General features: G+C 40.8%; 1 protein-coding gene across 1 annotated transcript in view; it reads right to left on the reverse strand.

The window, feature by feature from the left end:
- The window catches only part of LOC120559233 (adenylate cyclase type 6-like), a 37685-nt gene that overhangs the window by 14070 nt on the left and 6855 nt on the right, over positions 1 to 16760 (reverse strand). The window lies entirely within an intron of this gene.

Consider the following 16760-nt stretch of genomic DNA (forward strand, 5'->3'; position numbering starts at 1 on the left):
AACTGGAGGACATGAAAAATCTCATCACCAGTACCATCATTTCTGAGCCATGGCTGGTATGTCGTCAAACCAGTGTGTTTGCGTGCGTGTTTTTTAAGTTATGTTTATGAGAAAGACCACAGAGTAGAGATGAAGAACTATAGATAATTATCAATGTACATGCATACACTGCATATTTTCATGAATGTTTCCTTGTCTAGGGCTGGGTACCCAACTTTGATACTTTTAGGCACTGACCTATATAGTATACATGTGTGTGTGTGTGTGTGTATATATAGACTATAGAATGACCTCTATAGTATCATTCAATACAAAATTTCAATACCTAAGGAGTAAATCTCATCTGCGTCAGTGAGCCAATAATCAGAAGCTGAAAAGAAAAAGATGTGTATTGAATGTTGTAATTTGTTTTTGTTAAAATGGAATATAAAAAATTGGTATATAAAAAAGTAACGTTCAGGACCCGGTATCAAATTGATGGCATCGGTACCGGTATCGGTATTGAAACTTTTTTAACAATACCCAGCCTAATCCTTAAAATAAGCATTAAACTACTAACTTAGCATCCATACATTGGTTAAAACGAAAGTAGACTAAAACAAACGTATAAAGTGATGGCAGGCTTTATGCCGTGTTCTTGAGATGAGTTTACACGGTATATACAAGAACTCACCCTTTGTTGTCACAACAACACAGAGACACTCTAACAATCTGTGCTTGAAATGCAACACCATTACCACAGGTCAGTGACAGACAAATGCCACAGTTTATTTGAAGGGAGAGTCGTTGGTAGCTTCCTATTCCATCTGAAAACAAACAGACTAGATTAAAAGCACAGTAGTAAGCACAAATAAGCACACTGAGGGTTCGCAGGTGCAGAAGGAAACATGCTTCTGATGTATTGGGTAAATACCAACCCCTAATGTAGCTGATGCAGGCAGAGAGCAAGAACATTATTCAAGAACTAGCAACAGAACATTCAAAATGTATCCTCGTGTTATTTCTCAGGGATAGAGATGCAGCGAGGTTCCTTCAAACAGGTTTCCGGAAAGAACAAGAAGCACTTTTCCCTGAACTCCTTGATGCAGGATGACAGAGAATGGTTGATGCCAACTGTCAGTCAACTTTCAAAGATTCAGATCAAAGCTGCCAAGAGGTGTAAGACGCCTCATCATCAGGCTATTGAAGATCAGGTGTGAGGACCTACAAAGACTATCCACTCTTGTTCTTTACATGACTGGCTGAGCAATCGTTCTCCAAGTGCAAAATTTAATTTGTGCCGCACCGTCGCTCAGTTAGCGATTAGCCTGTTGTGTTCATAAAGCATTGACAGGCCAGGGCTTTCTGATAAGCCCTGCATCGTAATGTTAAAGACCACCAATGGAGACCTGACACTCCAGTCTATAAGGGCGCTGATAAAACCCTAATGGTATTAATCCCAAACAGATGGCTCTTAACAGAGTGAGCCAGAAAACTAAGTTAGCTAAGGGGCCCGTCTGAGATACAGGGCCACCTGCAGTTCCCAGGACCATGCTTCTCAGCAATGCACTCAATTTACATCCAGCCAATTCAGCTTCCCATGTGAACATGCTCAGATTTCAATCCAAGTAAAGACATTCCTATCAAATTGATTTTGATAGTTTGGCAACAAACATACAGTGTGCTTGAACGCAGCTTAGGAGGTCCCACATTTGGGATGTTCTGTATTTTCTGTTGAACAGGAAAACACACAGTAGTGCAGTGATAGCATGAATACACATTCATTTGCAAATGCGATGCAAATGCAAGAGCAGCATCTATTGAAACATCGCAAAAGACCCAAAATATCAGCAGGTACAGTGCGTTCAGGGTGAGCATATTAGAGCTGAACAACAACTGACTGACTACATGTTGAATGAATATATAACAGCCTGATAGCTCTGAATAGGTGAAACTAAAGTGTGGGGAAACATGATGAACAACACCTGAGTTAATGCCAAGTTATGCTTAGTCACTACACGGTCTGGAAATTAGAGGCAAAAACAGAGGCTTTTGAATAAATCTTGGGTGAGCTATGCGTGTGTGTGTGTGTGTGTGTCTGTTGTTGCTGCACTTATATCTCCTAGGCCTGAAATCCAGCACAGACCAACAGCCACTCTGACACTTTCCTCTCCAAACAGTAATGTGGTGGAAAGAGAGCAGTATAAGTTTTTCTTCATTAGCACACTGCCACTCTCTTTATAACCACTGAGCTGGACTTTAGAGTATCTTCCCCTGATGTCTCCTGACTATTCTTCCTCCAGACTTTTGGCTGTCAAAGACGAGCCTTGCTCGACATTTACTTAAGCAGGAACCTCTTGGCGGTGAAGTTAAAAGAAGTCCAAACATTGGCTTATAAGGCGCGGCTCCTGGGCAAGGTGCTTTATGAAGTACGGCAGACGGATAACATGTTAATGAACGAATGAAGGAAAGGGATGGAAAAGATTTTGTCTTGGCAAACACACAGAAAATCCATTCTGTCTTTAATAATATCCCCGATGACAATTCCCTCACGAGAAGGCATGCTGGAATGTGCACAAATTAGATTTTCACACCACAGTCATTCAGAGACAAAACTTATACTTCAACAGATGTGATCTTTTGATCAAAAAGGGATATTGCAATGATCCTGCAGCACTGTGGTAACTGTACAGTTGTTTTTTTATTCTTAAGAAAGTTCAGCGACGGCAACTGTAGACGTCTTATCTGTAAGCAGAGCTGAGGTGGCCACATGTTGATGAATTTGTCACTTATATTAACTCCTATGACAATACAGTGAGAGGAAATAAACTAAGAACTGATAACCACAAAAACGACTTAATGTCAATGCCTTTATTGAATAAAGGCATTGTCCACCTAATCAACGTTTGGATTCATCCAGGAGTATTTCAAAAGGCCTGCCCTGCAGTGAAAGATAAGTTCTGATATCCCACCAACCCTGAGCTCCACTAAAGCTGAAGTTTAAACTTTAAAAGGCCAGAGTGCTACATCCCATAAGTCAACACACTGGCTCTGGGGACCCTGACTGCTGTTGACAGGGGGGCTACTCTCCAGTACATGACCTTTGATAGGCATCTGGAGCTTTTAAAATGTCTTATAGAGATGAAGCCCAGTCACACACTGCTGCCTGGAAAGATAACATGTGGTACCAGAGTGGTAAAAATAGACACAATACTCTGAGACTTTGTTGCATATCTAATCAGGGGTTACTGTAATGTGTAATTACTGACATAAGAAAGAAGCCATTACTTATAAAAATAAATGTTGCTGAGGAGTAGGGGTGCCTGACTTTGCCATTTTGGGTCCCAGCCATCTGGAATCAGAGCTTTGTTTTCGTCATGGCTCGGGCTAAACCAAAATTGGTCTCAGGCGACCAGTGAGGCCTCGGAGTAATCTTTGTGAAACGCTGAAGCAAATTCCATGAAGCTAAATAGAGCTGGATCCAGGCCGCACATCTGTCAGAGAAACAGACCCTGAATTAATACTTGCACATAAATGTTGTCCAAACATGAGGAAAGAAATCTCCCAGCGATCCTTGAATTACTGACTAAAACAAACTGCAACCACCAGCTAAAACTACCCACTCCACTAATTTGACCAACATCTTTTTCCTCAAATCAAAAGATTATGATGCTTATTTATCGTTCTAGTTTAATATATCTTGGCCTTCAATTTACTCTTGACTGGCTAACGTTCTACAGTTGGCTGCCACTGATTTTACCACTTTTCTTCTGACACTGTATCTGTCACAGTAGAGCAGTATTCCAACCTTTTTTCCTCTGAGAACTAATTTGGCAAAATGAAAGTGGCCAAGAGCTACTCATGTTTTATATTATTAGTAACATTTATTCACATAGCTGATCTCCACCCAACCCAGCTGAATAAGGTTCTTTTGTGTGAACATTTACAAAATGTTATCCAACACTAACATTGTGTATCAAAACTTCTTCATCATTCTTAAACATCTTAAATTCAGCAGCATGTGAATGTTTTTTTTCTGTAAGCATTCTCAAGTTCACACTATTAAATTTACATCATGCTAATGTCATAGCAAACAAAAAAATGTTATTACTTATTTACTTGTGCTTATTTTCTGTCTGACCCACATATCACATCACTTCCCTTCATCATTTGTAGTTCACATGCATTTAGTTAGTTAGTTAGTTAGTTAGTTAGTTATCAGTTAGTGAGATGACATGGAGTCAACAAAAGAAGTGCATGCTGGAGTGTGGAGTCATTTGAATGTTCATCTGTCTTTTATGACATTCATGTCAGAAAAAAAGCTGCTTCACAAAGGTAAGTATAGACCCAAACAAAGCAGACATTTTCAGAGCTAGGTTCCAGCAATGCTGTGAATGCTGTTGAGATTTTAGCCAGACATCATTTTGGAGGTTTAAATTCTCCATCTCCATCTCCACAGGACTGGACAGGACACACAACAGTTCAACCATCTCATTTTCTCAGAGAAAACAAATGACAGCGAATAAAGGGGAACGACTTTTGGTAAAACAGTACACAGACATAAGTTTCTTTGTTGTTGCAGTTACACTGTCATTTCAGATCTTTGAACAAAGCCACTCCCTAAAACAAAGCAGCAGGGTCACATTAATTCACATTCTAGCCGTCTTATTACTTTCGTGTGGCTCACTTAACTTGAATGAATTATACCATGTAGCTTCCTGCTTTAGGACATTTATCATTTGTCCCTCTTCCCTCTTTTTTTTCCATCTCTGCTTTCGGTTAACTAGAGGGACAGCCACAAAATGATCTTACATTAAATGATTGTGCACTTTGCGTGACCTTTGCTGCTGCTTCAATCAATCCCCGTTTTTACTTTAGGGCTGCAAATAACAATTATGCTCACTAATCGATTAATTGGCTGATATTGAAAAATATTTAAATTTGTGGAAAATGAGGAGTAGCATTAGTAACAGCACCAACAGGTGTCAACTGTACTCCATATTACCTCATTTGAATTACGTTTCAATGGGTAAAATGTATTAATTAACACATATTAGTATAAAATGCTCCATTGTATTAGACGAGTATTAGATACAAATCTGTGCTGATGAGTACACCAGTGTCTGTTTGTCAGTGGTCTTAGCTGTTCAGTGGTCAGGGGTCAGAGTTTGGCTGGACTGACAGAGGGAGGGAGGGAGGGGGAGGAGTGGGCAGGGCTGGACATAACACTCTCCTCCCAGCTGTGTCCTCACTAACCCCTCACTTCCTGCCCACTCACACCCTCACAGGCACAGTTGCAATTACAGCACGGCGGCTGCAAGAACACAAGATTTGGTTATTTAGCCTAACAAACCAACCAGCCCACCAGCCCCATTCACTCTGCTCTCACTGATTTGAACCGTGTGAGGGAGTCCAGACCTTGAACTGTGTGACTGTGAGCTAAACATCCAGGAATTCCTATTTCAGCTGCTGTTGCCTCCATCTCCTTTTAAGCACAATGCACACAACATGAACCCAGGGCCACCATTTCGCTTTGACAGAGACTAACATAACAGGAATATTAGGAGCTAACTCCTAAAATAGGAAAATGTCTGCTGGTGACTACATGGTACGGTTTGTTGAGAACTAGAGCATGTTTATTTTTATTCTGTCTTTAAATACTGAGTAACAGAATTAAGCACGGGAGCATTAAGCAACATTAAATAAGATGGTATGTGTGGGCCAGATGCTGGAGCTCCAATAAAAACATACACGACTTTAGTTTCACTGTGCAGTTATATAAGCATCTGCTAATATTTACTACACTGTTTTTACCACTGTCCTTCCCTGTTTAACTCTTCAACCATATACAATATTGACTTTTACTACAAAGCATACAGATCAATATGGGTACAAGAACAACAGGTTATAGTTTAAACAACAGAAATGCGAGAGCAGTTTGGCAACTGCTTCAACTTAAATTTTGACTTCCAGGAGCTGCTCGGTCAAGGATGAGCTAATACTGAACTCATGCATGTAACACATCTGCCTCCCGGGCCATCTTCAGGAAAAGTCACATGTGTCATGTTTGTGAAGCCTGATACATCAGCAGCATTTCACGGGAATAAAAGCATAGGTGTTAAGTTTCAACACATAGTTTGAAAACTTCAAGCTGAAACTGCTACTGTATATGTCTTAGTGTTCAGGCCTTTTTATTTATTATATCCTGATCATCTCTGCTCAGCCCTTAATGGTTATACATACCATTACAAAGAGGAAATGTGATTCAGGTGTATTGAATGGTGAAGGAAATGTAGAGTCTAAGCAGCTATGGCTCTTCTTTACAACATGAAGGTGCTGGTGACACTTTATCCTTAACAAAGGAAACTGTGCCGTCTTTCTGCTACCATAAAAGGAAAGGGCTTTTATTTTTTCCATGTGAAGAGGGAGCGTGAAACAATATGCTTTTTGAGCTTTCTGCTCAATTTAGCGGGATGATCCTGTGAAGACTCAAGTAGAACTTCCTTTGGGTTAACCATGAGTGTGTGAAATTACATCATGGGACCAGGGTCTTAGTGTTGTATCTGACATCATTCGCTAGAATGTGAATAAGACGTGTTGTAAGACCCCAAGGCTCGGAGCTGTACAACAGGAAAAACTGTCTACGCTGATTGGACAAAATCATTAGGATGATCTCCTCTTTCCATTTAATAAGCAGATCAGATGACAGTCAAAGAGGCTGAGCAGGTTAAATAGGGTCTGTAATGTCTTTGACAATAGAGACATGAGTTGTTCACAGTGGTGTGTATTTCAATGGCAGGTTTGTACACTGATAGTAAACATGTTTTTTAATTACTGCTTCACTCCAGTAATGCATTCACACACCAGCCCGACATATGCTGTGGCTGTTTTAATGTTGTAATTGTAACTGGGAGAGTGGGATAACAAGACAGTTGGCTACTGGTGTGACAGTGACCTTTGACAGAAAGACATTCACCTTCCTGTCATGAGCACTGGGATAGGGGGCACTAAGCTCAACAGAATCCAGAGTAAAACTGCCCTTAAAAGCCTATGGGCTTGCATGCCACACAGATCAACATTTAACGCCGCTAATGGATTCCTAATATATTATCTCTTGGCTGTCCGCCATGGCAGTTCAGCCTTAAATCCCAGTATTTACTTTTGCAGAGAGCCAAATTGTTAGTAAACCATGAGCTGTTATTAGAAGCCTGCACTTCCTCATCCCCGACTCGCACAGCTATTATTAGTCCGGCTATTATTTGCCTTATTATCGCGGCTGTATTTTAAGAGCAACATTTCGCTTATCGCTTACCTAATTGCTCCCACCCGTGGTGGTGAAGTTATCCGGGTTTGTATCATTGCCTCTGGTTGTAATAGAATAACTGGATGAGTCACAAGCTCTCTCCCTCTCTGATAAGGGGGTGGGGTTGGGGGTGAAAGGGGGATATATCATTTGAGCCAGTGCCTGTTTGGCACCTACAGCATCTGATGATGGGTTCTCACCATTTGATAGCAGCCAAGTGAGCCGCTCTGATCCATGCAGCTCACGCAGACAAACACAGATCACAAACTTCACTTCTCCTGGCCTGAGTGTGTTTGTGTATGTACGTTTTCATAACGTGTGTACACTGGACACCAGATTGATTAAATATAAATAGGGCTGTGTATCAAACTTCAATACTTATTGAGTGCTGACCAAAATCTGTCCGTAGAGTCACATATTGATGAGTGTCAAATATTAAATGTTGGCATAAAATGCATTATATTTGTCTTTACTTATTGTTTGATCACATTATGTCCTAATCTAAATTAAGAAACAATTTAAAAAAAATAATTTGATCTAAAAGACTTACTTTTAGGCTGTATTTAGGCTAGTTCATTATTATTGCTGATGGTTAAAGGCGCTGACACACCAAGCCGATAATCGGCCATTGGACAGTCTGGCGATGTCGGTTCGGTGTGTTCCGTGCCGTCGTCCATCCGAGGGGCCGTCGGCCTTCATTTTGGCCGATTTGACATGTATAATCAGTGGGGCGGTCACTGCCGGCAGTCGGACTCAAATGACCCATCTGATTGGCAGAGTGCTAACCCGGAAACGGGGAGCGGAATGAGCGTGACTAGAGTCTCTCAAAATCTGATGAAAATCTTTTAAACTGACTGACTTTGTCGATCTGAAATGAAGACAGCTTCAGCAACTGCATGGCCTATTTCTCGCTCGCTCTGTGAACTATTTTAGTACAATATGAGATCGTATTCTGAACAAGCCGCCATGACAGTTTGTCTTTGAATTTCCGGAGAAACCAGACCCACGTGATGCGTTCGTCCAATCCGCTGCCAGTTTTCATTTTTGGGCGACAATACAGATTAGCGCCGCATGCTGTTATGGAGACGTTTTACGTCTCGGCACTTTTTTGAACAACTCAGGGAGACTGATCAGTCCAACTGCCTTTTCTGCCGAGGGTCGCTCTTCTGGTCAGTGTGTCTGCAGTTTAAGAGATCCGACTAAAGATTTTGTTATTATTCCTTAAACTAAAGCATCTAAAAGTTGTTTTGGTATCAGTACCAAAACTCAGTTATCATATGGGCACCGGTATCGGTAAATAAAACTATACCCAGCCCTAAAAATAAGCCACTGTGAACTCTAATAGTTAGGGACTGTTCGTTATTTATTTCAGGGGCCACTGGAGGAGTTTTGGAACCTTTAGGCAAAATAGACATGACCCTCCCCTCGCCAATAATAATTTTTCTATGACCCTCCAAAACAATTCGGAAAAAAGGCATGACCCTCCCCCAACAATTTATTGATACCTTCTGCAATGGTTTGCGCTTGGCAAAGATATACAGATTCCCATTGCTTTTTTACAGCAATGACACATGTGATTAAACCTCTGCTTTCTCATCTGACGCATCACACTCCTCTGTTATGGTGTGGTGGCCATTTCAGTAGATTTACTCACTAACGTTGTTGTGGAAACACAATAAGCATGGAAACTAAATGCACACTTCCTGCATTACTGCATTAGTTCAAATAATAAGTTACTCCTCTAGTAAACTAGTATTCACATGAAATAAAACAATAAAACATTGAGACCATTCAGCAAAGCACTCTGGGTAACATTCAACACACAAACTGGTTGCTATGGACTCGTCACTAGGCTTCCTCCACTTCGCCGTTTAAACAAAGTGGAATAAACGTAAGTCCAACTCTACACAAAACCCGCAATCAATTAGTAAGCTGACATCAAATGTGGCATTTAGGAAACCTTTATTGCAACATTGGCACGGTAAAATGTCAAGACTAGCAACATTCATTTTCGTTTTTTACGTCCTGCTGCTCGCATCGTCAGCCAGGAAATATTATAATATAATATAATTATAATATAATAGCAGTATACGAAATCAGATGTATTACCTACCACCATTTAGTTGTTTGGTGTTATTTAGCTAAGATATTTATAAAATATCTGGTCATGCCAGATGTGATTATTCCACTAATTTTTTAAACAATGCAATTATCCGTTTCAGCAAACTCCTGGTAGCGAAGGAGGGCCGAGACTAAGAGCTACATGGAAAAATATGCACCATACAAGCCACTTAGAAATTTTGCTGTTTCTATGAATACAAAAGTCCCAGTACCCGGACCACAAAATGTTGGATGACCCTCCCCTCAACAAAGAATAAAAAGACATGACCCTCCCCTATTCCATTCCATAAATACCGAACGGTCCCTTAACAAAGCATATATCTTGTAGATCCAGAGTGATAATACTTGAAAGATATAGATCCAACACGGCACATTTTCTTTTAGTTTCAATACCACTCAGAGAGTACATGTGAGTATCACATGTGACACAGCCCTTGTTAAACTTTCCAAGCAAACATAAATAATTGCATAAAGGTTAAGGTAGCCTGTGTGGTTGCTTTAAGGTTTCTCTAAGGTAACACCAATGTTCTGACCTAAATGCATTATGCCTGTGACATTTCATTGATTGGTATCTTTTTCACCAGTGTTAAGCAGAGGGATCAGTATGTTTCCAGTAGTCCCACATTTGTTGACCCCATAACAAGAGGAACAGGTTTTTCCTCTAGTATCGGATCAGCACACAATAACAAAAGCAGACTTGATTCGAGACTTCACTCTCTTCTTGACCTGCCTGTCAATAGCTCACTCTTCAAAGGACTCCATTTGGAATTTGGTTAGGACACAAAAGAACAACTTCAGTGTAGCTCCTTGATAATCCATGTATGACATCTTGCACGCAGGCTGGTTATAAATTCTTTGAACTAAACAATGGCACGGCAAATCACATAATCCCCCTTAAGACATATAGGCGTATAGATGCACAGCTGTTTATACTTAACTCACGGAAATACATATATCAAAGCAAAACCTCTCTTCCCACAAGAGAGAGTGACATAAGAAAAACACGAGGGACATGTGGTGTCTCACAGGGAAGCACTCTCTGAGGGCCAAATGAATCTGTTTTGGACCATGTTATGTGTGTGCGTGAGTGTACTGGCTCGTACGTGTCTGAGTTACAGCCAGAGTCTGAGTGCTTGGCGCCACTAGATGAAGCCATAACTCAGGTGACTGAACAAAAGTATACCAATGCAAAAAATCAAAAGGCTGCTGGTTGCCAACTGTCAAAACTTAGAAGTAAAACAGCTGAATTAACGTCAGCTGTCAGAGAAACCCGCAGCAGACTTTTTAAACCAAATGCAGTTTAAAGGATGAAGCATGCCAAATCACAGCAGAAGTGAAGATGAGGAAATAATGAATGGACCCTTCTGTGGACAAGTTGCACTGGAGGGACTTAATATCCATACAGTTTCCAACAATTTGACTCACTTAGCAGTCAGTAAAGTGACTTGCACTTTACAATAATTTGATGGAAAAAAGTAATTATGTGAGTGAAATGAAGACAGATGAAGTTGTTCAAAGGTTCCATGGCATGAAAATTTCACTTTATGAGGTTTGTCAACATTAATATGAATTCCCCCAGCCTGCCTATGATCCCCAAGTGGCTAGAAATGGCGATAGGTGTAAACCAAGCCCTGGGTATCCTGCTCCACTTTTGAGAAAAAGTAAGCTCAGATGGGTGAATCTGGAATCTCCCCCTTATGTTGTTATAAGGAGCAAGGTTACCTCCCCCTTTCTCTGCTTTGCCCACCCAGAACATTTGGGCCGCCCATGAGAAAGAGAGAGACATCATGGCTTGCAAACAAGCAAAGTGGCAGTTGGTCATGGCCAACTCAAATCATGGGCGCCATATTGGAGACCAACATCAGATGACTCTACAGTGTAACCCTATGGGGCGGATAATGCTATCTTGAAATAAATCACTTATTTTCACCTTAAACAGGCATATAGATGTTATTATCAACGTTTGTCAATATGTAAAAAGCCCTTGTGGAAATATTCCACTGTACATTTACCTTCTATATCGTAAATGGGCCTCTAAAAAATGCCCATGTAGTGAGTGACCATGTCGCCTAATAAGTCTCTAGCAGTGTTTACCTTTCTAATGTCTGCTAGCATACATGCTAACTATAGTTAGCTTTGTGTGTAACATAACAAAAACCCACCCATCTCAGAGGAGCAAAGCTTAATATTTCATTCAATAAAATTATGGTACAAAAGGAGCACTAACGCCACAGGTCTTATGTTGACAACGTAAACCAGATATAGGAAACTCCGAAGGCAGTCGTAATATTTAGCGTAGCTGTCTAAACTTGTGAAAAGCCGAAAAACATCCCCGTCCAAGCTGTGTTTCACTTTTCCTCCAATAAAATTATGAAGATAATAGCGAAAAAGCTAACTCTAGCATAAGGCTAACTTCAAACTTCATTCATTTCTAAAGCAGTGTTAGAACTTTTTTGACAGCATGGTACACATTAACGATTGAGAAAGTCATTTTTTCTGCGATTTATGTCATTTTTTAAAATAATTTATTAAATTTTTCCACTATTCCCAGCACTATATCAGTGGGAATCAGATGAATGTTGGTATCAAACATGGAGTCCATGAAACACGTGACCACCTCGGAAACCAATCGCAGAACGGGATAGCTCAGAACATTTGATTCCCTAGTTGGCCACACTCTCTAAATATAGGGCACTACTCCACCTTGGCCCCCCCCCTCTCTCCTCCTCAATAGCATTTAAAGCTACAGACACATAAATGGCACATACTAAGGAAAGCTCATTGTGGGACTGGCTCTAGTGGCTGTAATTCTGCACGAAGACTGAATTTCGAGAAAGAGACTTTAGATACAGTATTAGGGGACCACTAAGGCCTATATAAAAGCATCCAAAAAGCAACATGTCATAGGACCTTTAAAAGTAAAATTGTATAGATTATAAGCTGTTGCTCTAAACTAGATAGATTTCTTTGGTTTTTGAGTGAAATCCTCCTTTGCAATGAGAAGAGGATTTAAGAATAAATATTAAACTAATCATATAGAATAACTGTACTTTATTCATTAAAAGTATTAGTTTTGGACTATAACTTTCCAGCAACCTACAGCCAATTCAATTTGAGAAAAAATGTAATGATAAAAATGAAATATTCTTGCACAATACTACAAACTACGTAATCATGAAAGTTTGATATCTTTCCACCGGAGGTGTGTATTCAGGGTGGTAGCTACCACTGAGGAAATAAGTGTCAGGACTTGAGTGCAGCCCTAGTCACTCCTGTCTAAGTAAAAAAATGTCATTCTAACCAGATGCCATCTGTGAGAATGAATGAGGTTCCTCTTGAAGGATAGTGGAGGCACTTCGAAGTGAAAACAGCAGTGTAACTTTCTACTTGCTGAGCGCAGCTTCATCTCTCTGTAGTTGTCAGAGAAGGCCCTTCAGAGCAGAGCGGGGAAACTTGGAGATCTATGGAAACAATCCCCATGAGTAGCGTGAGCTCAATCTCAGCCCGTTGAGAAATAAAAGGCCACTCAATCTGAGGGAGATTTAGTGAAAATGGAATTATGACTCAGAGAAAAAGTGTGAGACAAGTGGAAAGAGAGAAGAGACTGGCAGCTCTTTTACAGCCGGGTGCGTCAGCAAGGCATTATTTCACACATCTGTGGCCGTCCCCTTGTCACCACTGTAACCCCCCTATGCCTCCCCTGCTTCATCATAGAGGTCCCTCACAAAGACCCCTTTTGTACTCGCCATCATCGTTCTCACATCTTTTCAGCTCTGATCCTACATGAACATCTCCGCAGGGAAAATACAAATAAAGGAAACAACAAGTCTGGGACACAGAAACGGCTGAAGGATGATGAGGTCCCAGAAGAAGAAACCAGCTTTCCCAGATCAGAGTGTGGCCATGTGATACCAAGAACCACAGAGTTTGTGTGAGCTCACGTGTCTTATACAGAGGGTGTGACAGACTGAATGGTGTCCTTCTATATTCATAAAACTAGTTGCTTGAAGCAAGACACCTGTTGAGTTTGAGAGCTGACTACACGACACACTGTGCTGCTTTTATCCTGAGGGTGAAAATCGCCTGGAAATTCCTCTTCTTTAAAAGATTTATGTGTACACATGACTTTGACATGGCTGATGACAGCATTAAACAACCCCAAGCAAACCTGATGTCCTTTCCTCAATCTCTATTAAAAGCCTATGAGTCCAAAAGAGAGAGAGAGAGAGAGAGAGAGAGAGAGAGAGAGAGAGAGAGAGAGAGAGAGAGAGAGAAACCCTCTAGCTGCACAGTGCGAGGCCCATGGCCCATCAATAATTGTTTAGAGAACTGGAACGTACTGTGTTGGGGGTCCAAGCCTGCAGGCAGGGCAGCAGTCCATCATCAGAAGACCAATGCAACCAACCAGGACTGGAGTACATAGAGGCAACAGACCAATGTGCCTGTAGTCACCCTGTCTAGTCCGAGGCATAAGTACTTAACACACAAGCTCACTGGACCAGTGGAGTTATGTCAATATTGCCTTATTCAGAGTAGCTCCCCATTCATCAGGTTGCTTAATAGCGATAGTTGGTAGAGAAAACCAATCACATCTCTCTAGAGATTTGCAGAGTTTAACCCATGTGTGATTTTGGAGTTATTGTGTGGCATTGTCTTCAAACATTATCACTTCAAACAGGAAAGAAAATCATGTATTTAAGTTTGAGACATGATTCTTTCATTCATGTAAGGGTGAAAAGGCCTCTGAAACAGCATGTATGCCATTATGGGACACTAACATTCCCCACTGAAAAAACATACTCTACACTACACAGCTCTTACCGACAGGTTGATCTGTGGTAGCAATTAAATGGCAGGAAAATTGTGGGATACATTGCATATAAAGGTGAATAACCCTTTTTCATAGCCATAGTTGACATATTGGGAAATCACAGGTGTAACATAAAATAAAAACATTAACAATGGCTTCATTCTATTTAAGTGTTCCAGTAAGCCATTACAGTGTGACAGTAAGCCAGCATGCACAATACCAGAACCCTGAAACTGAAGCAGCTAAATGGAATTCAGCCATCATTGATTTTGATTATTTAAATTGTGCTTCTACTACTGTGACATTTCAAAATGTCTCCTGTGTAAATGGCCTATTGTATCAATGAGCATGACTGGACAACAGTCAAAAAACTAGATTTTAAAGGTTTGGTGCAAAAAATTATTAGTTTATTATTTAAAGGGGTGGTTCAGAATTTTGGACATAGGACCTCATTTCCAAGTTAGCCAGTGTGTTATTTATCAGTGGAGAGACAGTTTTCAAAACTTTTCATCCAGTCCTTCCAGTTGCAGAGTTCGCTGTTGCTAGGCTAGCGCAAGTCAACAGTATCTGCTAGCCTGCCATTAAAAGCAGTCTTACCCACTCCACAGTACACCCGAGGCAAATAAATTATAACGCCAGACTATCGATGTAAATGTCTGTGTTGATAGAATAATGTTAGAAATAAAACTATCCTTGCATCGCATTGCAATAGTTATACTTTGTTCCCTGTAGTTGGTAGCATAGGCTACAGCAACGGCAGAGTGATATTAACATAGACAGTATATAAGAATGGACCAACAGATCCCGTTGCTCTGGACGGAGACCAAGGGGGTAAGCTTCGCTTCAGAACTCGAACCTCCTGTGGTGCCATTTTGATGCTACAAAGCCATCACCTCCCGTTAGCATTCCACTGACTAGCATTCATTTTGACGTCACTTGACAGTGAATAACTTTACATCTGAAGTGTTATATGTATATGTATAAAAGGCTCCATTACCTTGTATCTCACGTTATGGCTCCGTAGCAGACGTTTTTGTAAAAATAGGCTAACGATTGTGTCACATAGTGAAGGAATTACCATATAGTACAGGATAAGCTTGCAGGCAGTTTCAACTTACATGAGCTGTTTAGGTTTAATTACTAATGTTAACTAGCATTTTAGTTAGCAATAATTAGCCGGTTTATATCACCTCGCTCTCAAATAGATATGATTGAGATTTCTCTTGGCAGCGAAGTTACTGTGAAGACTTACAACTTTCAGACACGTTGCTCAAGTCACATTTACGTTGTCTCTCTCAGTTGGAGGCTGCACAGTAATGCTGGCCATCACCGGAAAAGTGCTTCTAATAGCCTTCACTGGTCTCCGTCCAGAGCAACGGGATCTATTGGTCCATTATATACTGTCTATGACGGAGACCAGTGAAGGATATTAGAAGCACTTTTCCAGTGAGCGCTGAGCGTTACTGCGCAGCCTCCAACTGAGAGAGACAACGTAAATGTGATGTGAGCAACCTGTCTGAAAGGTGTAAGTCTTCTGGTAGCTGTGCCAAGAGAAATCTCAATCATTCCCAATCTTACAGAGACGGAGAGCGTAGGTATAGGTAAGGAGATAACATGGGCACAGGCTAATTATTGCTAACTAAAATGCTAGTTAACCTTAGTAATTAAACCTAAACAGCTCATGTAAGTCTAAACTGCCTGCGACCTACTCCTGTACTATACGGTAATTCCTCTACTATGTGACACAAATCGTTATTTTTACAAAAACGTCTGCTACAGAGCCATAACGTGAGGTACAAGGTAATGGAGCCTTTTATACATTGTCGTGTTTCTTTAGAAATAAACAATGGACAAATGAAGTCTTTAAACGCTTCAGATGTAACGTTATTCGCTGTCAAGTGACGTTAAAATGAATGTCAGTCAGTGGAATGCTAATGGGAGGTGATCGCTTTGTAGCATCAAAATGGCGCCATAAGAGGTTCGAGTTCTGAAGCGAAAGCTTACCCCCTTGGATATTACCTAGGCTACTGAGAAAGCCAGTTTCCATGACAATCAAACAAGTTTATTTACCTGCCGCTGCAATTTGCATGTAAACTGTCTGAGCTTACATGACTTTTCTGTCAGCAATTACCTACAGTTAGCGGTTAGCCCAGCCAGGTATCTACCAAGAGTGTAGTGTTAGCTAACGTTGTCACTCTCCACAATGCACTGAACTATAACGTTATCTCCACTAACGTTGTCAGTCTCAATCTATCAGTAGCAGCTAGGCTAACGTTATGAAAGGGGCTAGCTTTATTAGCTAGAGTATCCTACCAAAAGTTATTACCTGTTCATCAGTAGCTGTTAGTGCATCTGGAAAAGACGGATGGAACCGCATTCATTGTCAGTGATTTGTGGTCCTTTAGATTGCGGAGGTTTTCAAAGTCGTCTGGTCTAAAATGATCACTACACAATTGCCACTTGAGTAGAGTCTCCGCCTTGATGTCCAAGCCAGCAGCAAGAAGCCACAGTTGGTTCCTTTCTAGATCTCCCAATGGAAATTTGTGG

This window comes from Perca fluviatilis, chromosome 5, assembly GCF_010015445.1.
Source record: "Perca fluviatilis chromosome 5, GENO_Pfluv_1.0, whole genome shotgun sequence".
Classification (NCBI taxonomy): domain Eukaryota; kingdom Metazoa; phylum Chordata; class Actinopteri; order Perciformes; family Percidae; genus Perca; species Perca fluviatilis.